Source organism: Phyllobates terribilis, unplaced genomic scaffold, assembly GCF_046119375.1.
Source record: "Phyllobates terribilis strain yellow unplaced genomic scaffold, ASM4611937v1 Scaffold_13__5_contigs__length_258822181, whole genome shotgun sequence".
Lineage (NCBI taxonomy): Eukaryota > Metazoa > Chordata > Amphibia > Anura > Dendrobatidae > Phyllobates > Phyllobates terribilis.
In genome coordinates, this window is record NW_027362773.1 from 133,821,845 (window position 1) to 133,849,788 (window position 27,944).

General features: G+C 47.3%; 1 long non-coding RNA gene across 1 annotated transcript in view; it reads left to right on the forward strand.

Annotated features, from left to right (window-relative positions):
* The first annotated feature begins 18,029 nt into the window (after positions 1–18,029).
* LOC141174070 (uncharacterized) overlaps positions 18,030–27,944 on the forward strand; it is a 231,895-nt gene continuing 221,980 nt past the window's right edge. The window contains exon 1 of the long non-coding RNA XR_012252765.1: positions 18,030–18,109. This is a non-coding gene — a long non-coding RNA (uncharacterized lncRNA). The remainder of the gene's footprint in view (positions 18,110–27,944) is intronic.

A 27,944-nucleotide genomic window follows, 5' to 3' on the forward strand; every position in this document is an offset into this window, starting at 1 on the left:
CCGTCGGTTCAGCGTGGGTGGCCTGAGGACAGGGGGGAGGAGGAGGAGGAGGAGGAGAGCATGGTCAGTCATCAACTTGGTGAGGACACGGAAGTCTTGCCCATTACCAGTCTGGCACGCATGGCTGACTTTATGTTACGCTGCCTTAACCGTGACCCTCGCATTGTTAAAATGTTGGGTGACAGTCATTACTGGTTGGTGACACTTTTAGACCCCCGATACAAGGAGAACTTTCACTCTCTTATTCCTGAGGTGGAGAGGTCTACAAAAATGGGGCAGTACCAGAAGGCCCTTGCTGCAGAACTGTTAAAAAAATTCCCATCTCAACAAGCTAGCGGCAGAGTTCACAGTTCGTTGCCCAACCAAGGCGTACATGCGAGAGAAACGCTACTCCAATCCAGCAGAGGCAGGGGAACACTGTCAACGTTCTGGGACAGTTTTCTCAGACCCTCCCTTCGGACAGACCCTGAGGCGCGGGGTACTCTAACAAGGAGTGGAAAGATTCAAAAGATGGTGAGGGAGTACCTTGCCACCGTACCAGCGTCCTCTGTGAATCCTCTGTGCCTTTAATTATTGGGTATCCAAGCTGGACACTTGGAATAAACTCGCTCTGTATGCCTTGGAGGTCCTGGCCTGCCCTGCCGCTAGCGTGTTATCGGAGCGTGTTTTTATTGCCGCTGGGGGAATTATAACTGATAAGCACACTCGCCTGTCAACTGACAATGCTGACAAGCTGACCCTTATAAAAATGAACAAGGGCTGGATTGGGCCAGACTTCTCATCACCACAAAATGACAGCAGAGTAACATGAAGTTAAATCCACTGTGTTATTTCGGGAGGTGTATTCACATGCACCGCTTCACACCCACACATGGGTGTACGCTTCCTCATTTCGGCTGTTTTATGTTCTTCTCTTTATCCTCAGCCTCCACCACCACTATACCACAGGGGGACCGTGGTCCGTGTTGCCATTATTGAAAGTTCCTCCGTCCTTATTTTTTTCAGCTTTTGCTTGGAAGGCATAAGCAAAGACTGTGGGAGACCCACTCCCCAATAATGGGAATAATGTTTGTAATATGCTGTACTGCATGGCTCTTGTAAGGGGCATTAAAACTGTCTTGTTAAGAAACTGGGACCTCCACGTCTCTTCCAAGGGGCATTCAAACCATCTTGTTAAGCTACTGCGACCTCCACTTCTCTTCTGAGGGGCTTTAAAAGTGTCTTCTTAAACCACTCGGAACTCCACAGCTCTTCCAAGGGGCATTGAAATGTTGTTTTTAATTAACTCTAACCTGCACGACTCTTCGAACGGGCATTGCATCTCCTCCCAATTTTTGGCAGCTTTTGCTTGCAAGGCATAAGCAAATATTATGGGAGACCCACTCCCCAATAATGGGAATAATGTTTGTAATATGCTGTACTGCATGGCTCTTGCAAGGGGCATTGAAAGTTCCTCCATCCTAATTTTTGGCAGCTTTTGCTTGGAAGGCATAAGCAAATATTATGGGAGACCGACTCCCCAATAATCGGAATAATGTTTGTAATATGCTGTACTGCATGGCTCTTGTAAGGGGCATTGCAAGTTACTCCGTCCTAATTTTTGGCAGCTTTTGCTTGGAAAGCATAAGCAAAGACTTTGGGAGACACACTCCCCAATAATGGAAATAATGTTTTTAAGATGCTGTACTGTATGGCTCTTGTAAGGGGCATTAAAAGCGTCTTGTTAAGCTACTGCAACCTCCACCGCTTTTCCGAGGGGTATTAAAACCTTCTTGTTAAGCTACTGTGACTTCCACGTCTCTTCCAAGGGGCATTCAAACCGTCTTGTTAAGCTACTGGGACCTCCACCACTTTTCCAAGGGGCATTAAAACCATCTTGTTAAGCTACTGGGAACTCCACGTCTCTTCTGAGGATCATTAAAAGCGTCTTGTTAAGCTACTGTGAAATCCACCACTTTTCCAAGGGGCATTAAAACCCTCTTGTTAAGCTACTGGGACCTCCACGTCTCTTCTGTGGGGCATTAAAAGCGTTCTGTTAAGCTACTGTGACCTCCACCACTTTTCCGAGGGGCATTAACCCATTTCTTGCCAAATTAGCAATTTTCGTTTTTTGGACCTAATTAGAAAATCTTAGTTGCTAGAAGCAAAAAATTAGGAGCACCAAAAAAAGAACATTGGTAGATAATGGGTTAAAACCATCTTGTTAAGCTACTGGGACCTCCACGTCTCTTCTGAGGGGCATTAAAAGCGTCTTGTTAAACCACTCTGAACTCCACTGCTCTTCCAAGGGACATTGAAATGTTGCTTTTTATTACCTCTAACCTTCACGACTCTTCGAACGGGCATTGCATTTCCTCCCATTTTTTGGCAGCTTTTGCTTGGAAGGCATAAGCAAATACTATGGGAGTCCCACTCCCCAATAATATGAATAATGTTTGTAATATGCTGTACTGCAAGGCTCTTGTAAGGGGCATTGCATGTTCCTCCGTCCTAATTTTTGGCAGCTTTTGCTTGGAAGGCATAAGCAAAGACTATGGGAGACACACTCCCCAATAATGGGAATAATGTTTTTAAGATGCTGTACTGTATGGCTCTTGTAAGGGGCATTAAAAGCGTTTTGTTAAACTACTGCAACCTCCACCACTTTTCCAAGGGGCATTAAAACCATCTTGTTAAGCTACTGTGACTTCCACGTCTCTTCCAAGGGGCATTCAAACCGTCTTGCTATCTACAGGGACCTCCACGTCTCTTCTGAGGGGCAATAAAAGCGTCTTGTTAAGCTACTGTGACCTCCACCACTTTTCCAAGGGGCATTAAAACCATCTAGTTAAGCTACTGGGACCTCCACATCTATTCTGAGGGGCATTAAAAGCATCTTGGTAAGCTACTGTGACCTCCACCACTTTTCCAAGGGGCATTAAAACCATCTTGTTAAGCTACTGGGTCCTCCACGTCTCTTCTGAGGGGCATTAAAACCGTCTTGTTAAGCTACTGTGACCTCCACCACTTTTCTGAGGGCATTAAAACCATCTTGTTAAGCTACTGGGACCTCCACGTCTCTCCTGAGGGGCATTAAAAGCGTCTTGTTAAACCACTCTGAACTACACAGCTCTTCCAAGGGGCATAGAAATGTTGTTTTTAATTACCTCTAACCTACACAACTCTTCGAACGGGCATTGCATTTCCTCTTAATTTTTGGCAGCTTTTGCTTGGAAGGCATCAGCAAATATTATGGGAGACCGACTCCCCAATAATCGGAATAATGTTTGTAATATGCTGTACTGCATGGCTCTTTTAAGGGGCATTGCAAGTTACTCCGTCCTAATTTTTGGCAGCTTTTGCTTGGAAAGCATAAGCAAAGACTTTGGGAGACACACTCCCCAATAATGTAAATAATGTTTTTAAGATGCTGTACTGTATGGCTCTTGTAAGGGGCATTAAAAGCGTCTTGTTAAGCTACTGCAACCTCCACCGCTTTTCCGAGGGGTATTAAAACCTTCTTGTTAAGCTACTGTGACTTCCACGTCTCTTCCAAGGGGCATTCAAACCGTCTTGTTAAGCTACTGAGACCTCCACCACTTTTCCAAGGGGCATTAAAACCGTCTTGTTAAGCTACTGGGAACTCCACGTCTCTTCTGAGGGTCATTAAAAGCGTCTTGTTAAGCTACTATGAAATCCACCACTTTTCCAAGGGGCATTAAAACCCTCTTGTTAAGCTATTGGGACCTCCACGTCTCTTCTGAGGGGCATTAAAAGCGTTCTGTTAAGCTACTGTGACCTCCACCACTTTTCCGAGGGGCATTAACCCATTTCTTGCCTAATTAGCAATTTTCGTGTTTTGGACCTAATTAGAAAATCTTAGTTGCTAGAAGCAAAAAATTAGGAGTACCAAAAAAAGGACATTGGTAGATAATGGATTAAAACCATCTTGTTAAGCTACTGGGACCTCCACGTCTCTTCTGAGGGGCATTAAAAGCGTCTTGTTAAACCACTCTGAACTCCACTGCTCTTCCAAGGGGCATTGAAATGTTGCTTTTTATTACCTCTAACCTTCACGACTCTTCGAACGGGCATTGCATTTCCTCCCATTTTTTGGCAGCTTTTGCTTGCAAGGCATAAGCAAATACTATGGGAGTCCCACTCCCCAATAATATGAATAATGTTTGTAATATGCTGTACTGCAAGGCTCTTGTAAGGGGCATTGCATGTTCCTCCGTCCTAATTTTTGGCAGCTTTTGCTTGGAAGGCATAAGCAAAGACTATGGGAGACACACTCCCCAATAATGGGAATAATGTTTTTAAGATGCTGTACTGTATGGCTCTTGTAAGGGGCATTAAAAGCGTCTTGTTAAACTACTGCAACCTCCACCACTTTTCCAAGGGGCATTAAAACCATCTTGTTAAGCTACTGTGACTTCCACGTCTCTTCCAAGGGGCATTCAAACCGTCTTGTTATCTACAGGGACCTCCACGTCTCTTCTGAGGGGCAATAAAAGCGTCTTGTTAAGCTACTGTGACCTCCACCACTTTTCCAAGGGGCATTAAAACCATCTAGTTAAGCTACTGGGACCTCCACATCTATTCTGAGGGGCATTAAAAGCATCTTGTTAAGCTACTGTGACCTCCACCACTTTTCCAAGGGGCATTAAAACCATCTTGTTAAGCTACTGGGTCCTCCACGTCTCTTCTGAGGGGCATTAAAAGCGTCTTGTTAAGCTACTGTGACCTCCACCACTTTTCTGAGGGCATTAAAACCATCTTGTTAAGCTACTGGGACCTCCACGTCTCTTCTGAGGGGCATTAAAAGCGTCTTGTTAAACCACTCTGAACTACACAGCTCTTCCAAGGGGCATAGAAATGTTGTTTTTAATTACCTCTAACCTACACGACTCTTCGAACTGGCATTGCATTTCCTCTTAATTTTTGTCAGCTTTTGCTTGGAAGGCATAAGCAAATACTATGGGAGACCCACTCCCCAATAGTGGGAATAATGTTTGTAATATGCTGTACTGCATGGCTCTTGTAAGGGGCATTGCAAGTTCCTCCGTCCTAATTTTTAGCAGCTTTTGCATGGAAGGCATAAGCAAAGACTATGGGAGACCCACTCCCCAATAATGGGAATAATGTTTGTAATATGCTGTACTGCATGGCTCTTGTAAGGGGCATTGCAAGTTACTCCGTCCTAATTTTTGGCAGCTTTTGCTTGGAAAGCATAAGCAAAGACTTTGGGAGACACACTCCCCAATAATGGAAATAATGTTTTTAAGATGCTGTACTGTATGGCTCTTGTAAGGGGCATTAAAAGCATCTTGTTAAGCTACTGCAACCCACACCGCTTTTCCGAGGGGTATTAAAACCTTATTGTTAAGCTACTGTGACTTCCACGTCTCTTCCAAGGGGCATTCAAACCGTCTTGTTTAGCTACTGGGACCTCCACCTCTTTTCCAAGGGGCATTAAAACCGTCTTGTTAAGCTACTGGGACCTCCACGTCTCTTCTGAGGGTCATTAAAAGCGTCTTGTTAAGCTACTGTGAAATCCACCACTTTTCCAAGGGGCATTAAAACCCTCTTGTTAAGCTGCTGGAACCTGCACGTCTCTTCTGAGGGGCATGAAAAGCGTTCTGTTAAGCTACTGTGACCTCCACCACTTTTCCGAGGGGCACTAACCCATTTCTTTCCAAATTAGCAATTTTCGTTTTTTGGACCTAATTAGAAAATCTTAGTTGCTAGAAGCAAAAAATTATGAGTACCAAAAAAAGGACATTGGTAGATAATGGGTTAAAACCATCTTGTTAAGCTACTGGGACCTCCACGTCTCTTCTGAGGGGCATTAAAAGCATCTTGTTAAACCACTCTGAACTCTACTGCTCTTCCAAGGGGCATTGAAATGTTGCTTTTTATTACCTCTAACCTCCACGACTCTTCGAACGGGCATTGCATTTCCTCCTAATTTTTGGCAGCTTTTGCTTGGAAGGCATAAGCAAATACTATGGGAGACCCACTCCCCAATAATGGGAATAATGTTTGTAATATGCTGTACTGCATGGCTCTGGTAAGGGGCATTGCAAGTTCCTCCGTCCTAATTTTTGGCAGCTTTTGCTTGGAAGGCATAAGCAAATACTGTGGGAGACCCACTCCCCAATAATGGGAATAATGTTTGTAATATGCTGTACTGCATGGCTCTTGTATGGGGCATTGCAAGTTCCTCCGTCCTCATTTTTGACAGCTTTTGCTTGGAAGGCATAAGCAAAGACTTTGGGAGACACACTCCCCAATAATGGGAATAATGTTTTTAAGATGCTGTACTGTATGGCTCTTGTAAGGGGCATTAAAAGCGTCTTGTTAAACTACTGCAACCTCCACCACTTTTCCAAGGGGCATTAAAACCATCTTGTTAAGCTACTGTGACTTCCACGTCTCTTCCAAGGGGCATTCAAACCGTCTTGTTAAGCTACTGGGACCTCCACGTCTCTTCTGAGGGGCAATAAAAGCATCTTGTTAAGCTACTGTGACCTCCACCACTTTTCCAAGGGGCATTAAACCCATCTAGTTAAGCTACTGGGACCTCCACATCTATTCTGAGGGGCATTAAAAGCATCTTTTTAAGCTACTGTGACCTCCACCACTTTTCCAAGGGGCATTAAAACCATCTTGTTAAGCTACTGGGTCCTCCACGTCTCTTCTGAGGGGCATTAAAAGCGTCTTGTTAAGCTACTGTGACCTCCACCACTTTTCCGAGGGCATTAAAACCATCTTGTTAAGCTACTGGGACCTCCACGTCTCTTCTGAGGGGCATTAAAAGCATCTTGTTAAACCACTCTGAACTCCACAGCTCTACCAAGGGGCATTAAAATGTTGTTTTTAATTACCTATAGCCTCCACGACTCTTCCAACGGGCATTGCATTTCCTCCTAATTTTAGTCAGCTTTTGCTTTTCAATGCAAAGGCGAAAACTAAGGGAGACCCACTCCCCAATAATGGGTAGAAGGTTTTTAGTATGCTGTAATCCACGTCTGTTTCAAGGGGCATTGCAGTTCCTCATAATTTTTGGAAAGCCTTCCATTCACTGCTTAGGCCAACAGTGTACAGGAGACCCAGTTGCTATAAATGGAAAAAATGGTTTAGTTAAGGCCCTCTGACCTCCATTTCATTTCCAAGGGGCATTGGAGTGCCTCAAAATTTTTGGTAGGCATTGCACTCACTGTATGCCCTATAACTGTGTAGCCGAACCGCTCCTTTTGTTACAGAAACATATCCTACAAGACATATGTGGTTGACTGGCCTGATATTGATGTGAATGGTCCCTGTTCCTCCTGCTCTTTCTCCTTTGCCACTACCTCATCCATCATTTAGCACCTGAAGCTTTGTTTTAACGGGAGTCATAGAACTGGGATAGTAGCAGGAAAACATCCAGCAATCCTCGGAGGAGGTAGGATATGCGCCAAAACGCTGACCACTTCAGGCCTAGCCACTACTACATACATGCGCTTGCATTCCAAGAAAACAAAGCAGATGCTAACTTCTATCATCATCATCATACTCCTCACCTTGGCACTCTCAACTCCCCTGATGGTGAAGTCAGGGCCCACCGGAGGAGTCTGGTTCTCTGGTGGGCTCGTCCAATGCTGGCCTAAAGCAGGCCGGGCTAAGAAAAGTGTGTGGGGGGAAGTTGACAGGAGAAATAGTGGCGGCTGGGGACCGTTTTTGGACACCCGGCTGCCCCCAGGCGGCTGGGGACCATGTGTGGACACCCGGTCGCGGGGCGGCTGGGGACCGAGTATGGACACCCGGCCGCCCCCTGGCGGCTGGGGACCGAGTGTGGACACCCGGTTGCCAGGCGGCTGGGGACTAAGTATGGATACTAGGCTCGCCAACGCAGCCATGACGTGGTGGCCAGATTCCGTCTCCACATGCTTAAAAGGCCCAATTTCAAGTGCACCCAAGCAGTGTGGTATTGCAGCCTGGGGGTGGGTGGGTGGCAGGCTGCACAATTACGCTTGCATTCCAAGAAAACAAAGCAGATGCTAACTTCTATCATCATCATCATGCTCCTCACCTTGGCACTCTCAACTTCCCTGATGGAGAAGCCACGGCCCACTGGAGGAGTCTGGTTCTCTGGTGGGCTTGTCCAATGCTGCCCTAAAGCAGGCCGGGATAAGAAAAGTGTGTGGGGGGATGTTCCAAGGAGAAATAGGGGCAGCTGGGGACCGTTTATGGACATCCGGCTGCCCCCAGGCGGCTGGGGACCGTGTGTGGACACCCGGCCGCCGGGCGGCTGGGGATTGAGTATGGATACCAAGCCATGACATGGTGGCCAGATTCCGCCTCCACATGCCTAAAAGGCCCAATTTCAAGTGCAAGCAAGCAGTATGGTATTCCAGCCTGGGGGTGGGTGGGTGGTTGGCTGCATATTTGCGCTTGCATTGCAAGGAATGGGGGAGGTACAATTGAACACTGCCCTGGGACAAGAACTTGCACGGGGATAGTTGCAAGTCTGCATCTTCTGATGCGGCACGGATGACTTCTGATGGGCACACTTTTAGGCAGTGACCTGGGTGTCAGAGATCCTTCCAGGGGTCTTCCCCATGCTGTTCCCATGTCTTTTCAGCACTGTATGCATGTGCCACACAGCACATGGCCAGATAAGGTTGTAAAATGTTAAAATGACATTTCCCGGTGATTGCATTTGTCACGGTTGAAAGCAATACAAAAGTGCAAAAACGCATAAAAATGCTACTTGTGAACATAGCCTAAGGTGTGGAGGAGTATTTTTTTTTTGTTTATTTATTTTACCTTATACACAAGTCTTTACCCTGGAAAGGAACTTCCTTATCATATTTCACAGGAAAGCAGTTTCAGTTTCGTTTTTGAATGTTTTATTGTGAGCCCTTAAAAGTGGCTTAACACCTCTGACCACGTTGTTGACAGCAGTGACCTGGGGGTCAGAAATGCTTCCTGGGGCGATCCCCATGCTGTCCCCATGTCATTTGAGCACTGTCACTATTGTTTTGGGCACTTGTTAGGCTTTTTTAAGACTGCCGCGGATGCCGCCGCAAAAATGCTCGGGTCTCCCATAGACTAACATTGGGCTCGTTGCTCAGGTCGAGCACCCGAGTATCACGGCAAGCTCGGCCCGAGCTTCGAGCACCCGAGCATTTTAGTGCTCGCTCAACACTAGTAATAAAAAGATTATTTCACTGTGTGATACTGTAAGTAATATTTTAAATTAATTTTAAGGGTTGATACATTTACAACGGCACCAATTATGTAGAGTTTTGATATTATTAATTGAACAAAGCAATTTTCTTTGACTTGTTTGATTTTTTTATTTAATAACTTTATTAAAATGTTTTGACTAATACATTTTAACTCATGAATTTAACATATAGAGCATAGGAATATTTATCTATGACGCATGTTATGTATCAGTTAAAACATGCCGAAAGAACAATCTAAGGCATGAGCAAATCGATTCCCAGGACCCTGGTCTAGCAGCCATATCAGTATTCCATGGCTGCTAGAGAGGAGCCCTGCGAACAGGCTCTTACCTGTCTGAATCCCTGGTGCCCATTCTCATTTTTAGTCTATGATCCCAATGTCAGTATTTGGTCATTATTCGGTCAGTATTTTTTCTCAGGAGTGGGAGCCAAAACCAGGTGAGGAAGAATCAGAGAAAAGGTATAATAGAAACAAGTCACCAATTCTGCATTTATCACCCACTCCTGGTTTTGGATCCCACTCCTGATAAAAAATACTGACCGAATACTGACCAAATACTGCTGGGGGGCCGTGGAATTAGGCACATGTGACATCACGCAGGGTCCATTATTCTGAAGAAGCCTTAGTCATGCCAACATGTTCCTGTCCGCTGGCCACAAAATAGTAATGTAGACGCTGGACCAGTCCTTGCAGACTCAAATTTGATGTGGTCTCTGGTCATAAATCAGCTAAGAGGAGCAAAAAAAGACATAAAATAGTTACAAACTCCTTGTTAGATTGTCATATTGGGCTAATGCACCAAACTGGCAGAGAGCCGCAAGCTGCACATCACAGACCCGAGAGCCACATATGGTTCTCAAGCCACAGATTGGAGACTTCTGCGGTATGATAAAAATTCAGATCTCCAGCAATGTCCTTAAATGCTTCCAAGATGAACTCTGTTAATTTTTCTATTGTGTGGGTTTTCCACTCAAAAACGTTATCCTTTACTACATTTCCCAAAAAATAAATCCATTGGTGTTATGTCGGGTGAACATGGTGGCCATTTTGTGCTGCAACGCTTTCTGATCCTTTGCTGTGGGAAATTGTTGTCAAAGTTTTTCCTTACTGCAAAAGCATAATGAAATGGTGTCCCATCTTGTTGGAAGAACAGCTTGGCAAAGTAGGAATCGCTGCAGCTTTATCCATGGTATTTTTACTGCAGCTTCAAGGCAAATCTGCAATAAAATACACATATAAGACATATGGATTTTGCAATAGATAAGTCACATCATGACCCATGTGAATCCACGCAACACAACATAAATTATAACACAATAAATATTACTGATAGCATTTGAAATTGCATTTAGCATGTCGAATCCTAAATTATTGTAGCGTCGGCGTCCCTGCCTCCTGCTAGGCAGTGACGCCATTCCCCTCACCTCTCCGCTCCGTGCCCGGCATCTTCCTCCCGCTCTGCTGGCAGTGCGCGCTGCTTCCCGGCCTCTGTGCTTAGGGCGCGCGCGCACGCGCTCCCCCTCTCTTAAAGGGGCCGCGTGCGCCGTCCTAAGGAGTCCCCGGCCAATGGCCGGAGGACCTCACCATATATAAGGCACCTCCTCCAAAATGGAGGTGCCCGAGCAATGTTGTTGCAAAGCCTTTCAACTCTGCTTCAGCCCTCAGGTCCCGTTACCAGTTACCTGGGAGTATTTACCCTTTGTCCGCTGCTGAGACCCGGTCCATGTCTGAATATATTGAGGAGAATCTGGCCCGGGGATTTATCCGGAAATCTACCTCCCCGGCGGGAGCAGGCTTCTTCTTCGTCAAAAAGAAGGACGGCTCACTCCGTCCCTGTATAGACTATAGAGGCCTTAACCAGATCACAGTGAAGAATAAATACCCCCTTCCGCTCATTCCTGAATTATTTGACCGTCTGAGGGGGGCTAGAATCTTCACCAAGCTGGACCTCCGTGGGGCGTATAATCTGGTCCGTATCCGTCAGGGGGATGAATGGAAAATAGCAATCAACACCTGGGATGGCCACTATGAATATCTTGTAATGCCCTTCGGTCTCTGTAACGCTCCCGCCGTCTTTCAAGAGTTGGTCAATGACATCTTCCATGACCTTCTCTACTCCTGCGTGGTGGTGTACCTGGACGACATCTTGGTCTTCTCTCCGGATCTTCTCACTCACCGGAGGGACGTTCGCCAGGTCCTGCTCAGGCTCAGGCAGAACCACCTCTACGCTAAATATGAGAAGTGCCTCTTTGAGCAGACCTCGCTTCCGTTTCTGGGCTACATAATCTCTCAGACCGGCCTACAAATGGACCCTGAGAAACTGTCTGCCATCCAGAAGTGGCCCCGACCAGAGGGGTTGAAGGCTATTCAGCGGTTCCTGGGCTTCGCCAACTACTACCGCCTCTTCATTCTGCACTTCTCTTCCCGGACTGCCCCTATCTCGGCGCTCACCCGTAAGGGCGCTAATCCCAGAGAATGGCCGCCAGAAGCAGAGGAGGCCTTCCTTTCCTTAAAACGAGCTTTTTCCTCCGCCCCTGTGCTGCATCGTCCGGACGGCAACAAACAATTCTTTCTAGAAGTTGACGCTTCCTCCTCCGGAGCCGGAGCAGTACTTACCCAAAAGTCGTCTTCCGGAAGAATGGTAACTTGCGGCTTCTTCTCCAAACTCTTCTCCTCTTCTGAGCGTAATTATTCTATAGGAGACCGAGAATTGTTGGCCATTAAGCTGGCACTAGAGGAGTGGCGTTACCTGCTCGAGGGGGCTCTTCACCCGGAAATAATTTACACGGACCACAAGAACTTGGCTTACCTCCAGAGTGCCCAGAGACTTAACCCGCGCCAAGCCCGGTGGTCCTTGTTCTTCGCCCGCTTTAATTTCATTATTCATTTTCGCCCGGCTGACAAACACATCAAAGCTGATGCCTTATCCCGATCCTTTTTGGTCTCTGATCTTGAAGAGGAGCCTAAACACATCATCGACCCCGCCAAAGTAATGCAGGTGGCACCCGTGAATCTAAATCGTCTTCCACCCGGTAAGACGTTCGTAACTGTTCCTGATCGTGAGAAGGTTCTTCACTGGGGACACTCGTCCAACTAGCTGGCCACGCTGGTCAGAAAAAGACCCTCCAGCTTATTACCCGGCATTACTGGTGGCCTACTCTGCACAAGGACGTAATAGACTTTGTTTCAGCCTGTGTGTCCTGCGCCCGCAACAAGGTTCCGAGACATCTGCCAGCCGACCGTCTCCTTCCACTTCCTGTACCTGCTGCCCCGTGGCAGCATATAGCTATGGACTTTATAACGGACCTCCCTGTCTCTGCCGGTTGTACGGTCATATGGGTGGTCGCTGACCGCTTTTCCAAAATGGCTCACTTTATTCCCCTGCCAGGTCTCCCGTCTGCATCAGAGTTAGCTAAAGACTTTATCCATCATGTCTTCCGTCTTCATGGTCTTCCTCTCCACATCGTATCCGACCGAGGGGTTCAGTTCACCTCTCGTTTTTGGCGAGCCATGTGTAAACTGCTGGGAGTCACCTTGGACTTTTCTTCCGCTTATCACCCACAGTCCAATGGCCAAGCAGAACGGATCAACCAAATTTTAACCAGTTACCTCCGGCACTTTGTTAATGCTCACCATTCCGACTGGGTGGATCTTTTACCGTGGGCCGAATTTTCTTACAATAATCACGAGAGCGAATCTTCCTTCAAATCCCCGTTTTTTGTAGTCTTCGGTCAGCATCCTCGGATCCCGTTTCCCGTCTCCACCTCGGTGGACAATCAGGCTGCGGAATCTCTCATTAACGAATTTTCCTCCATTTGGGAAAGTACCAGATCCGCACTTCTTCAGTCATCCGAGCGGATGAAAAAACAAGCTGACAAGAGACGTCTGGATCCACCACAATTCCGTCCTGGAGATAAAGTCTGGCTCTCGTCCAAATATGTCCGGCTCAAGATTCCTTCCTACAAATTAGGGCCTCGGTTCATCGGCCCACTGGAAGTTATCAAACAAATCAACCCGGTGGCCTATAAATTAAAACTCCCGGCCAATTTGCGGATTCCCAACTCCTTCCATGTATCTCTACTCAAACCCGTGATACTTAACTCTTTTTCCAAGTCTACAGGTACGCTTCCTCCTCCGGTTTTCGCTGCAAACGAGTTTGAGGTAGAGAACATTCTGGCCACCAAAAGGGTAAGAGGAGGGACCTTTTTTCTAGTGGATTGGAAGGGGTTTGGTCCTGAGGAGAGAACATGGGAGCCCCGGGAGAACATCCATGCCCCGCTCATCCTAGATAAATTTCTGTCTGGCCTAAAAAAGGGGGGACCTAAAGGGGGGGGGTACTGTAGCGTCAGCGTCCCTGCCTCTTGCTAGGCAGGGATGCCGTTCCCTTCTCCTCTCCGCTCCGTGCCCGGCATCTTCCTCCCGCTCTGCTGGCAGCGCGCGCTGCTTCCCAGCCTCTGTGCTTAGGGCACGCGTGCACGCGCTCCCCCTCTCTTAAAGGGGCCGCGCGCGCCGTCCTAAGGAGTCCCCGGCCAATGGCCGGAGGACCTCACCATATATAAGGCACCTCCTCCAAAATGGAGGTGCCCGAGCAATGTTGTTGCAAAGCCTTTCAACTCTGCTTCAGCCCTCAGGTCCCGTTACCAGTTACCTGCCAGTCACCTGCCAGATTCCTGCTTGATACCTGCCTAATACCTGCCTGATATCTGCTTACCTGCTTGCTATCCTGTGGTTCGACAGTCTGCCTACCAGCTCCTGCCAGTCTGTCTATGGATCAGTCCGCCTGCGGACCAGGAAGTACCTTGCAGATACCTGCCCTCTAGCCTACCTGGAGGCTCTGCCGTCACTTGCTGTGACCACCTGATTGTCCAGAGACTGTTGCCCGCTCACCTGAGAGCGCTCACCTGCTACCTGCCTGCTAGTCTACCTGGAGGCTTAGCCGTCACCTGCTGTGACCACCTGCCTGTCCAGAGACTCTTGCCCGCTCACCTGGGAGCGCTCACCTGCTACCTGCCTGCTAGCCTACCTGGAGGCTCTGCTGTCACTTGCTGTGACCACCTGCTTGTCCAGAGACTCTTGCCCGCTCACCTGGGAGCGCTCACCTGCTACCTGCCTGCTAGCCTTCCTGGAGGCTTAGCCGTCACTTGCTGTGACCACCTGCCTGTCCAGAGACTCTTGCCCGCTCACCTGGGAGCGCTCACCTGCTACCTGCCTGCTAGCCTACCTGGAGGCTCTGCCATCACTTGCTGTGACCACCTGTTTGTCCAGAGACTCTTGCCCGCTCACCTGGGAGCGCTCACCTGCTACCTGCCTGCTATCCTACCTGGAGGCTTAGCCGTCACTTGCTGTGACCACCTGCCTGTCCAGAGACTCTTGCCCGCTCACCTGGGAGCGCTCACCTGCTACCTGCCCGCTAGCCTACCTGGAGGCTCTGCCGTCACTTGCCGTGACCACCTGCCTGTCCAGAGACTCTTGCCCGCTCACCTGGGAGCGCTCACCTGCTACCTGCCTGCTAGTCCCGTCAAGAGACTCTTACCCTGCTGTCACTTGCCGTGACCACCTGCCCGTCTAGAGACTCTTACCCTGCTGTCTTGCCGTGACCACCTGCCCGTCTAGAGACTCTTACCCTGCTGTCACTTGCCGTGACCACCCGCCTGTCAAAGAGACTGTCCCCGTCACTTGCCGTGACTTCCTGCCCTTCTACCCAGAGACTGTCCCTGTCACTTGCCGTGACTACCTGCCCGCCTTCCCTGGGAGCCACCCGCTTCCTTACAAGGACTGCCCCTTTGTATAGTTGCTCAGAGTTTCCACCTCCCAGACCCGTTACAATTATATTATTCTATAATTACTTTAATTCCAGGTATTCCCATGATTCAAACAGTATGAGCCGGAAGTGTGTTTGCTGTATCGATACAGAAAGAAGCTCTGATGGAAATATGAAGCCTTTCACTTACCAACAAATCGAAAAATGTTCTTGTGTGACCATAACCTGTCATCAGTAACATTGAGGACACCAGACTGAATTCAAATATTTGACCACTAGATGGTGGCCCGATTCTAACGCATCGGGTATTCTAGAATATGTATGCAGCCGACCGGGTGCAATCAGCAGAGCGGTGTTTAAATTTGGTGCCAAAATCGCTGATTGGTTGCGGCCGGGGACCGCGACCAATCAGCAAAGTGGTGTTTAAATTTGGCTCCAATATCGGCGACCAATCGGCGAATGGTATTAGTGAGGACTGGGGAGCGGCGCTGCCTGTGCGGGTACTTCTGCTGCGAGCAGCCAGGAGATGACTGGCTAGCGCCGGTCATCTCCTGGCTGCATCGCCGCTGACCTCCATGCGGCTACCGTCGGGAGATCAGCGGCTAGTGCCGCTGATCTCACGACAGCTAGTGTGAAGGGAGGAACGGGGAGCGAGGCCGCCGGTCGGGGTACTTCTGCTGCGAGTAGCCGAGAGATGACCGGCTAGCACCGGTCATCTCCTGGCTGCATTGCCGCTGATCTCCCGACGGTGGCCTGCGTGTTTAAAATCCGGCGCCAATTCGCGGTCGGGGTGTGACAGTCGCTGATTGGTCGCGGCCGGCTGGACGCGACCACTCAGAGAAGCGGGGCTTTAAATCTTGCGCCAATATCGGTGATTGGTCGCGGGTGCAACCAATCAGCAGAGCGATGTTTAAATTTGGCGCCAATATCGCTGATTGGTCGCAGCCGGTGGCTGCGACCAATCAGCGACTCGTATTAGTGAGGACCGGGGAGCGGCGCTGGCTGTGTGGGTACTTCCGCTGTGAGCAGCCGTGAGATGACTGGCTGCTTGCAGCAGAAGTATCCCGACCGGCGGCGCCGCTCCCCGATCCTCCGTTTACACTTGCCGTCGGGAGATCAGCGGCCCTAGCCGCTGATCTCCCGATGGTAGCCGCATGGAGGTCAACGGCACGGCCGGTCAGGGTAATTCTGCTGCGAGCAGCCGGGAGATGACCCGCTAGCGCCGGTCATCTCCCGGCTGCATCGCCGCTGACCTCCGTGCGGCAGATGAGCAGCTAATGGCCGCCATCTTTTTCTGAAATCCTGCGTCGCTGATTGGCCGCGGCCGGACCAATCAGCGACGCGGGATTTCCTGGACAGAAGGACAGACAGACAGGATAAGACGATTATATATATTAAATGTTTTCATTAGTTACCAGATGGCACATGAAAAATGATTGTTGTATTACATGTATCCAACAATGTCGCTGTAATATAATACAGGGCAACATGTTTAGCTAATATAATAAGGCAAATAAACTCTAGCAGATTGACAGAGGTTATGATTATGGTCTTTTATTTTATGTAAAACATGCAAGTACCAAAATATTCTAGGTGACTGTATAAAGGACTACTACATCTGGTGGTCCACCTCCAATATGTATATACATCTGAAAATGAAGCACAACAGAGCACACGGTGACTCCATATGCACCATTGTAGTCAATGTCCCTGTCTGCACATATGACCAAATCCCGTTTTTCAGGTGGTTCAGATGTAAGCCTCGTCAAGACCACTGAACGTGGGGAAGAACGCCGCGTGAAAGTGCCCTTATGCACAGGGATAAGCACAGCGAGCTGCAGTCTTTCCCATAGGCTTTAAAGGAGAGAGCCACAAGTATGGCCAACTTTACAGTGATCATAATAATGCAGGCATCTTTTGATGAATACATGGAATCAACAAGGTGGAATCAAGAAGCCCCAATGCTTCTAAAATGTGAGGGTCTTGAAGGTTAAGATAGATATATATGGTACCTTAAAGTATATTTTATAGTTTCCATTAGGACAGCCCTATGAACATTAAAATGTAGGTGCTTTTCTTTTGAGAGCCCTTTTCCTCCTACTTTGTCACTGCTTCTTTTTATTGATTGCTGTGTATAAATACAAAAATATCCAAACAGGTTGTTGTTTTATTTATTTAAATGCATGTATTTGGGGCTAAAAATTATTTTTGAAATTGGGTATCTTTAAAAATGTTGCACCATTTGGCTTTTACAGACTTTTTTTCCTTGCACATTAAACTTCAACCTGGTCTGTGATCATCAATCAGCTATGAGGCACCCCAGAAAAAGACATATAAAAGAGTTTCAAACTCTCCCTTAAGAATTTAAGACTGTCAAAATGATCCCACTGATGGATTCTCTTTTAGCTCATTCTGCAAGCGGAGGGCATTTATAGCGCATCACTGGTCTCAGTCAGAGTAGGTTGATGTTACCTCTGACAGTGACACTGTCAGTTTGAGTCATTGTTAGATTATGACATTAGATAGATGTTTAAGATTAAAATAAACTTTAGTTTCGAACCATCTCTTCAACATATGGCTATGGATAAACAGATGATAACCTTGGGCAACCAACAACTCTTTTAAAATGTTTGTCAGTACAGAGTGCAATTAAATAGGATGTTGGGTTGCAGTTATATACATTCATATGCCATACTTTTCTATACAGTTGAGGTCTAATTGCTGGTCTCCCACAAATTCTTAAAAAGTTAGTTCTCAGTTGTTTTCTTATCTTCCATTTACTGACATGGAAGCCTACCTATCAGCTGGGAACTGTCAATCACCTAACCCATTGTCATGATCAAAGGTGGTCCCAACAGTTTAAACTCCAATTGATAAAGTAAATCCATAGATTGCTAACTCGCTTTAATTCTTCCCCACTTAGTCAGCAAGATGAATGAGTATTTTCTGCACTGTATGAGATGATTGCTTTGGCACTTGCATAGTTGAACACTAGATGTCATCACATTTCAGCAGTTCAGCACAGTACAAAGATTTTCAGAATTTCATTATCACTGTCCTCATTGGGTCTTATAGTATTCAGAGCTACTTTTATTGTCAAACCAATGAACATCTTGGTGGAACCTAATGGTGAGTAGTGTCTGCCAGGTATCACTTGTGCCAGTAATGCTTGTTATAAATGGATCCCATAGTGCAAAATATTAATGTTGCCCTTTACCTTTATACCCCTTTTTATGTTTTTGGCACAATTATCAATTCAAAATATTGCAGCAAACCATAGCTTTGTGCTGTTTTCTTACACAAAGGTCCAGTTTGACGTCATAATTGGAGACTTGTATGTAAACTACTCCATGCATATAAAATACAAATTGCAATGCATGGAGTTGATTTAATTTTTTATTCATATATATTTTTTAATTTTGTAATTTTATACTCTACTTTTTAGACCCCATTGAACACTTGAACATGTTTGTTCAATATACTGCAATATTAGAGTATTGCGGTATTATGTGAAGATAACATTATCCTATAAAGCCCAGCTACAGTCTGGGATTCATAAGAGGACCAAGATGGTAGAGACATTAGCCTTTAGCAGGCTTCTGGCTGCCATGGCAAGCCATTAGCATCTCACTATCGAAAGGCAGCTAGCTCCTAGACCCACTCCATATACCTGAAATGTGCTGAACATGTATGGAGATTTCTGTAAGGGGTTAAAGTGTTAATTCTCCAGCAATAAAAAGTTACTTTTCATATATGAAATATATAGACATTTTATTTTTATTGAAGCTTATCTGCAAATCAAGCAAACAAGCTGATTAGTAGGACAATAAAACAAGGTATTATTTTTTTTAAAAGCTAAACATCCATTTAATCCCAGTGGGAATGCTGAGGCAGCTGAGGATAACTCTAGAAAAACTCTTAAAAAAGAAAAATGCATCACGGAGAAACTTACACTGTGTTCCAAATTATTATGCAAATAATATTTTCTCAGATTTTCCCAAATTACCTATATGAATTGCAGTCATTGTAATTTTCCAGTCAAATAACTATTAGAGTTCAATTGAAAGGTTTTTGTACAAACTGCCTATGATAACAGTATATTTAAAAAAAAATAAAAAACTCAAACTGCACTCAAAATGCATGTTCCAAATTATTATGCACAACAGAGTTTTCAACCTTTTCATTTTAATAAAGAACAAAAAAATGGTCATTTTAGAAATTATAAGCATTAGCAGGTTATTACAAACTGAAATCAAACAGTTTTCAACTCAAAACGTTATTCTAGGTGATGTTACATTTTCACATAGGACCCCTTGTTTGAAAGGAGCTTCTGAACTCTCTCGTCCATTGAATTTGTCAGGTTTTGGATGGTTTCTGCTTTAATTGTTTTGCATGAGGACAGAATACCCTCCCAGAGCTGTTGCTTAGATGTGAACTGCCTCCCGCCATCATAGACACTCCTTTTGATGATGCTCCAGAGGTCCTCAATGGGGTTGAGGTCAGGGGAGCATGGGTGCCACACCATAAGTTTGTCCTTACTCTAACATTAAAAACAGACAGCATAGCCAGAACAATAAGCAGAATTTTTGCTGTCTGTTTTTAATGTTAGAGTAGGGACTCGCAAAACCGTGAGGACCCTTCACGATGGGTTGCGAGCTTACGTATTTTGGCCAAAATATTAACTAATACCTCATATGATATTTTTTGCACTTTTTTTTATCTGCCAGTGCACGGCCAGGCCCAGTAATGGTGACCTTGTGAGTTGCGGCTTTGCAACTCTGCGATGCACGGATAGGGTGCTGGGCATCCCGCCTAGTCGAATAGTAGGGGAGTGTAATAGGATGCTGGCTAGGCATGGTGCCGCGAGTGTGTGAATTGCACCCTACTGCAAGTTTCATCTGTGTGCAGTTTTAGTGCTAGGCAATCGCCCCTCCAGTGAGAGTGGGTGAGGGCGATTGTTCATTAGTAGTGTTGAGCGAGCACTAAAATGCTCGGGTGCTTGAAGCTCGGGCCGAGCTCACTGTGATACTCGGGTGCTCGACCCGAGCAACGAGCCCAATGTTAGTCTATGGGAGACCCGAACATTTTTGCGGCGGCTCCCCTGGCAGTCTGTAGAAAGCCTAAAAAGTGCCCAAAACGATAGTGACAGTGCTCAAATGACATGGGGACAGCATGGGGATCGCCCCTGGAAGCATTTCTGACCCCCAGGTCACTGCTGTCAACAACGTGGTCAGAGGCATTAAGCCACTTTTACAGGCTCACAATAAAACGTTCAAAAACGAAAGTGAAAGTGCTTTCCTGTGAAATATGTTAACCCCTTAACGACCATGGGTCTTTCTGTTTTTGTGTTTTCCTTTTTTGCTCCCCTTCTTCCCAGAGCCAGAACTTTTTTAATTTTCGTTCAATATGGCCATGTGAGGGCGTATTTTTTGCGGGACGAGTTGTAATTTTAAACACCATCACTGGTTTTACCATATCGTGTGCTGGAAAATGGGAAAAAAATTCCAAGTGCAGTGAAACTGCAAAAAAAATGCAATTCCACAGTTGTTTTTTGGATCCTTTTTTTACCACGTTCACAGATTGCTAAAACTGACCTGCCATTATTATTTTCCAGGTCGTTACGAGTTCATAGACACCAAACATGTATAGGTTCTTTTTTATTTAAGTTGTGAAAAAAAAATCCAAAGCTTGCTAAAAAAACAAAAAAAAATGATGCCATTTTCCGAGACCCTTAGCTTCTCCATTTTTCGGGATCTGGGGCCAGGTGAGGGCTTATTTTTTGCGTACCAGGCTGACGTTTTTATTGATACCATTTTGGGGTAGATCCGATGCTTTGATCGCCCGTTATTGCATTTTATTGCAAAGTTGTAGCGACCAAAAAACCTTAATTCTGGCGTTTAAAATTTTTTTCTCGTTACGCCGTTTACTGATTGTATTAATTCTTCTTTTATATTGATAGATCGGGCGATTCTGAACGCGGCGATACCAAATATGTGTATGTGGTTTTTTTATATATATATATTTTTTATTTTGAATGGGGCGAAAGGGGGGTGACTTAAACTTTTATATATTTTTTATTTTTTTTATTTTTTTAAAAACTTTTTTTTTACACTTTCTGCTTGCTTCTATAGTCTCCAGAGGAGACTAGAAGCAGCAGTTGTCTGATTGCTTCTACTGCATACAAGCGATGAGCAGATCGCTTGTATGCAGGAGAAATGCTCACTTGCTATGAGCGCTGACCACTAGGTGGCGCTCATAGCAATTGAGACATGACAACCACAGGCGTCTGCTGCAGACCCTGAGTTGTCATGCCCACCCATTGGTGACTCGCGATCACGTGACGGGGTCACTGATGGGCGGGGCTTAGGACTCCCGGAAGCGCGAGTTAAATGCCACTGTCAGAGATTTAACATGTTAACAGCCGCGGTTAACAATAATCAGCTGACATGTGCTCGCTTCAGTGCGGGCTCACCGCCGGAGCCCCCGCTGAACCGGCCTTCCCGACCTGGTGCGTAGTATTACTGACCAGGTCGGAAAGGGGTTAAGGAACATCCTTTCCAGGGTAAAGACTTGTGTATAAGGTAAAATAAATAACCAAAAACAAAAATACTCCTCCACACCTTGGGCTATGTTCACAAGTAGCATTTTTTATGCGTTTTTGCACGTTTGTATTGCTTTCAACCGTGACAAATGCATTCACCGGGAAATGTCATTTTAACATTTTACAACCTTATCTGGCCATGTGCTGTGTGACACATGCATACAGTGCTAAAAAGACATGGGAACAGCATGGGGAAGACCCCTGGAAGCATCTCTGACACCAAGGTCACTGCCTAAAAGTGTGCCCATCAGAAGTGATCCTTGCCGCATCAGAAGATGCAGACTTGCAACAATCCCCGTGCAAGTCCTTGTCCCAGGGCAGTGTTCAATTGTACCTCCCCCATAACTTGCAATACAAGCGCAAGTATGCAGCCTGCCACCCACCCACCCCCAGGCTGCAATACCATACTGCTAGCTTGCTTGCACTTGAAATTGGGCCTTTTAGGCATGTGGAGGTGGAGTCTGGCCACCTCGTCATGGCTGCGTCGGTAGCCTGGTATTCATACTCAGTCCCCAGCTGCCCAGCGGCCGGGTGTCCACGCTTGGTCCCCAGCCGCCAGGGGGCGGCCGGGTGTCCATACTCAGTCCCCAGCCGCCCCGCGGCCGGGTGCCCACACACAGTCCCCAGCCGTGTGGGGGTGGCCGGGTGTCCATAAACGGTCCCCAGCCGCCCCTATTTGTCCCGGTGCGCCTTATACACAAGCGCGCATACCAAAACATTACCTGTGCCCTCCCCAGTGCATTTAGTGGGAACGACAGCCTAACCACAAACACGTGGACAAGTGAATGTGGCCAGGAATGGTCCATCTCACTGACGCCTTCACACTGGGTTAATATTGTGGAAGCCGGGACACAGTTGGACACTGGGATGCAACACGTCCTCCAGACATAGAGGATTGCGGGTCCTGGGTCAATCAGGCATCAACACAAAGTTCAGAAGGTAGACAGCAGCAGTGGTCGGCCTCCTACACAACGAGTAAATTATTCATGATCATGAGGCCATCCACCTCCTTAGCTTTCTGTTCCTTGGAATGCAAGCACATGTATGTAGTAGCAGCTAGGCCTGAGGTGGTCAGCGTTTTGGCGCATATTCTACCTCCTTCGAGGATTGCTGGATGTTTTCCTGCTACTATCCCAGTTCTATGACTCCCGTTTAAACAAAGCTTCAGGTGATGAATGATGGATGAGGTGGTGGCAAAGGAGAAAGAGCAGGAGGAACAGGGACCATTCACATCAATATCAGGCCAGCCAACCACACATGTCTTGTAGGATATGTTTCTGTACCAAAAGGAGCGGTTCAGCTACACAGTTATAAGGCATACAGTGAATGCAATGCCTACCAAAAATTTCGAGGCACTCCAATGCCCCTTGGAAGTGACATGGAGGTTAGAGGGCCTTAACTAAACCGTTTTTTCCATTTATAGCAACTGGGTCTCCTGTACACTGTTGGCCTAAGCAGGGAATGGAAGGCTTTCCAAAAATTATTAGGCACTGCAATGCCCCTTGAAACAGACGTGGATTACAGCGTATTAAAAACCTTCTACCCATTATTGGGGAGTGGGTCTCCCTTAGTGTTCGCCTATGCATTGAAAAGCAAAAGCTGACAAAAATTAGGAGGAAATGCAATGCCCGTTGCAAGAGTCGTGGAGGTTAGAGGTAATTAAAAACAACATGTCAATGCCCCTTGGAAGAGCTGTGGAGTTCAGAGTGGTTTAACAAGATGGTTTTAATGCCCCTTAGAAGAGACGTGAAGTTCAGAGTGGTTTAACAAGACAGTTTTAATGCCCCTTGGAAGAGATGTGGAGGTCACAGTAGCTTAACAAGATGGTTTTAATGCCCCTTGGAAGAGACGTGGAGTTTAGAGTGGTTTAACAAGACAGTTTTAATGCCCCTTGGAAGAGTGGTGGAGGTTACAGTGGAATAAAAAGACAATATCAATGCCCCGTGGAAGAGACGTGGAGGTCACAGTAGCTTAACAAGGCGGTTTTAATGCCCCTTGTAAGAGTGGTGGAGGTCGCAGTGGAATAAAAAGACAATATCAATGCCCTGTGGAAGAGACGTGGAGGTCACAGTAGCTTAACAAGACGCTTTTAATGCCCCTTGGAAGAGTGGTGGAGGTCGCAGTGGAATAAAAAGACAATATTAACGACGCTTGGAAGAGACGTGGAGGTCAGAGTAGCTTAACAAGACGATTTTAATGCCCCTTACAAGAGCCATGCAGTACAGCATATTAAAAACATTATTCCCATTATTGGGGAGTGGGTCTCCCATAGTCTTTGCCTATGCCTTCCAAGCAAAAGCTGCCAAAAATTAGGAAGGGGGAACTTGCAATGTCCCTTACAAGAGCCATGCAGTACAGCATATTAAAAACATTATTCCCATTATTGGGGAGTGGGTCTCCCATAGTCTTTGCCTATGCCTTCCAAGCAAAAGCTGCCAAAAATTAGGACAGAGGAACTTGCAAAGCTGGCAACATGGACCACGGTCACCCTGGTGGTATAGTGGTCGTGGAGGCTGAGGATAAGGAGAAGAGCAAAAAACAGCCGAAATGAGGAAGCGTATACCCATGTGTGGGTGTGAAGCGATGCATGGGAATACACCTCCCGAAATAACACAGTGGATTTGACTTTATGTTACTCTGCTGTCATTTGGTGGTGATGAGAAGTCTGGCCCAATCCAGCCCTTGTTCATTTTGATAAGGGTCAGCTTGTCAGCATTGTCAGTTGACAGGCGAGTGCGCTTATCAGTTATAATTCCCCCAGCGGCGCTAAAAACACGCTCCGATAACACGCTAGCGGCAGGGCAGGCCAGGACCTCCAAGGCATACAGAGTGAGTTCATTCCAAGTGTCCAGCTTGGTTACCCAGTAATTAAAAGGCACAGAGGAATCACGAAGGACGCTGGTACTCCCTCACCATCTTTTGAAACTTTCCACTCCTTGTGAGAGTACCCTGCGCCTCAGGGCCTGTAAGCTGGGCAGGTCTCAGAAAACTGTCCTAGAACATTGACAGTGTTCCCCTGCCTCTGCTGGATTGGAGTTGCGTCTCTCTCGCCTGTATGCCTTAGTTGGGCAGCGAACTGTGACCTCTGCCGCTACCGTGTTCAGATGGGAGTTTTTTTTAATAGTTCTGCAGCAAGGGCCTTCTGGTACTGCCCCATTTTTGTAGACCTCTCCAACTCAGGAATAAGAGAGTGAAAGTTCTCCTTGTAGAGGGGGTCTAAAAGTGTCATCAACCAGTAATGACTGTCACCCAACATTTTGACAATGCGAGGGTCACGGTTAAGGCAGCGTAACATAAAGTCAGCCATGGGTGCCAGACTGGTAACGGGCAAGACTTCCGTGTCCTCACCAAGATGACGACTGATAGTGTTGAGCGATCACTAAAATGCTCGGGTGCTCGAAGCTCGGGCTGAGCTTACCATGATACTCGGGTGCTCGACCCGAGCAACGAGCCCAATGTTAGTCTATGAGAAACCCGAGCATTTTTGCGGCAGCACCCCCGGCAGTCTGTAGAAAGCCTAAAAGGTGCCCAAAACGATAGTGACAGTGCTCAAAAGACATGGGGGCAGCATGGGGATCGCCCCTGGAAGCATTTCTGACCCCCAGGTCACTGCTGTCAACAACGTGGTCAGAGGTATTAAGCCACTTTTGCGGGCTCCCAATAAAACGTTCAAAAACGAAACTGAAACGGTTTTCCTGTGAAATATGTTAAGGAATTTCCTTTCCAGGGTAAAAACTTGTGTATAAGGTAAAATAAATAACTAAAAACAAAAATACTCCTCCACACCTTGGGCTATGTTCACAAGTAGCATTTTTCATGCGTTTTTGCACTTTTGCATTGCTTTCAACCGTGACAAATGCGTTCACCGGGAAATGTCATTTTAACATTTTACAACCTTATCTGGCCATGTGCTGTGTGACACATGCATACAGTGCTGAAAAGACAAGGGATCAGCATGGGGAAGACCCCTGGAAGCATCTCTGACCCCCAGGTCACTGTCTAAAAGTGTGCCCATCAGAAGTGATCCTTGCCGCATCAGAAGATGCAGACTTGCAACTATCCCCATGCAAGTCCTTGTCCCAGGGCAGTGTTCAATTGTACCTCCCCCATTCCTAGCAATGCAAGCGAAAATATGCAGCCAACCACCCACCCATCCGCAGGTTGCAATACCATACTGCTAGCTTTCACTTGAAATGGGGCCTTTTAGTTTAGAGGAGGCCGAAGCTGGCCACTACCTCATGGCCGCTTCAGCAGCGAGGTATCCATACTCTGTCCCCAGCCGCCCGGCGGCCGGGTGTCCACGCTCGGTCCCCAGCCGCCAGGTGGCGGCCAGGTGTCCATACTCGGTCCCCAGCCACCCTGATTTCTCCTGTCACCTTACCCCACACTTTTCTTAGCCTGGCCTGCTTTAGGGCAGCATTGGACGAGCCCACCAGAGAATCAGACTCCTCCGGTGGGCCCTGGCTTCTCCATCAGGGGAGCTGAGAGTGCCTAGGTGAGGAGCATGATGATGATGATAGAAGTTAGCATCTGCTTTGTTTTCTTGGAATGCAAGCGCATGTATGTAGTAGCGGCTAGGCCTGAGGTGGTCCGCGTTTTGGCGCATATCCTACCTCCTCCGAGGATTGCTGGATGTTTTCCTGCTACTATCCCAGTTCTCTGACTCCTGTTAAAACAAAGCTTCAGGTGATAAATGATGGATGAGGTGGTGGCAAAGGAGAAAGAGCAGGAGGAACAGGGACCATTCACATCAATATCAGGCCAGTCAACCAGATATGTCTTGTAGGATATGTTTCTGTAACAAAAGGAGCAGTTCGGCTACACAGTTATAGGGCATACAGTGAGTGCAATGCCTACCAAAAATTTCGAGCCACTCCAATGCACCTTGGAAATGACATGGAGGTCAGAGGGCGTTAACTAAACCTTTTTTTCGATTTATAGCAACTGGGTCTCCCGTGCACTGTTGGCCTAAGCAGTGAATGGAAGGCTTTCCAAAAATTATGAGGAACTGCAATGCCCCTTACAAGAGCCATGTGTGGCACCCCAGGGGTCTGGTCACCACAGTAATAGAGATATTACGTCGGAGAGCAAGTGGGAGGTTTCCTGGTCAGGATCCCTTAAACATGCAACATTCTCCTGCCCCAGTCCTGGGAGGGGAGAATTCTGCCCTTATAAACTGGATCTGGGGCGGGGTTGAGTGAGTCAGAGAACAGTCAGAGTCAGAGTGAGAGCAAGGGAAAGTAACAGCAAGGAGCTCTGTAGGAGCTAGGAGCTAAAGACCAGGGGCTGGAAGCTGAGCAGAACTCGCCCTGGCAGAAGACAATAGGAGCCGGACACAGGAGTCCGAAGCTGTGAGGACTTATATATCCAGCAGCAGAAACCAGCCGGCAGGGGATTTCAGGTCCTCTGGCCATAGAAGCCCGGAGGCTCAGTCACAAGCAAGGGACCAGCACCGCCGTCGTGGAGCGGAGGCTAACAGAAGGCCCCAAGTCACCAGTCATACGGGTGAGCACTACACGGTACACTCAGGGACGTGGGCTACTTCTACCCGCTTACAGCAACGTAGCCAGGAAGAGTGCAGACAGACGGGGAGGCCTACAACTCCACCTGGCCAGGGGAACTCCTGCTTGCTCACAGACTGACCAGGCCTCTTATGCTAGCCAGTACTCCCAGGAGGGTCTACTTTATAATCATCAGTAAAGACCCTGAACTGCACTGCAAAGACTCTGAGTCGTTCCTGCTGCGCTCGTGCACCATCACCCCCATAATCCACACTCACTGCCCTGAGGCTATACTCCTCCCGAGGGGAGTTATCCCATTCTATGCTGCGCACACAACACCAGCCTCAGCGGTCTGCCTCGCAGCAGTGGTACTCCCTGACCGCAATCCACGGGTGGCGCAGTCGGACAATTAACCTCAAAACCTAAGAAAGACTGCCACTGATTTGACCAGCCTGAGCCACGGGACCGGGTCACCGCCACGGAGACTACAGACCCCAGACACCCGGCACCGGGTATCCCACACACGTGTACACACGGCCCAGGGGGCGCGTCACATGCAGTACAGCATATTACAAACATAAGTCCCATTATTGGGGAGTGGGTGTCCCATAGTATTTGCTTATGCTTTCCCAGCAAAAGCTGCCAAAAATTAGGACGGAGCAACTTGCAATGCCCCTTACAAGAGCCATGCAGTACAGCATATTACAAACATAAGTCCCATTATTGGGGAGTGCCAAAAATTAGGACGGAGGAACTTGCAATGCTGGCACCCTGGTGGTATAGTGGTGGTGGAGGCTGAGGATAAGGAGAAGATTAAACAGCCGAAACGAGGAAGCGTATACCCATGTGTGGGTGTGAAGCG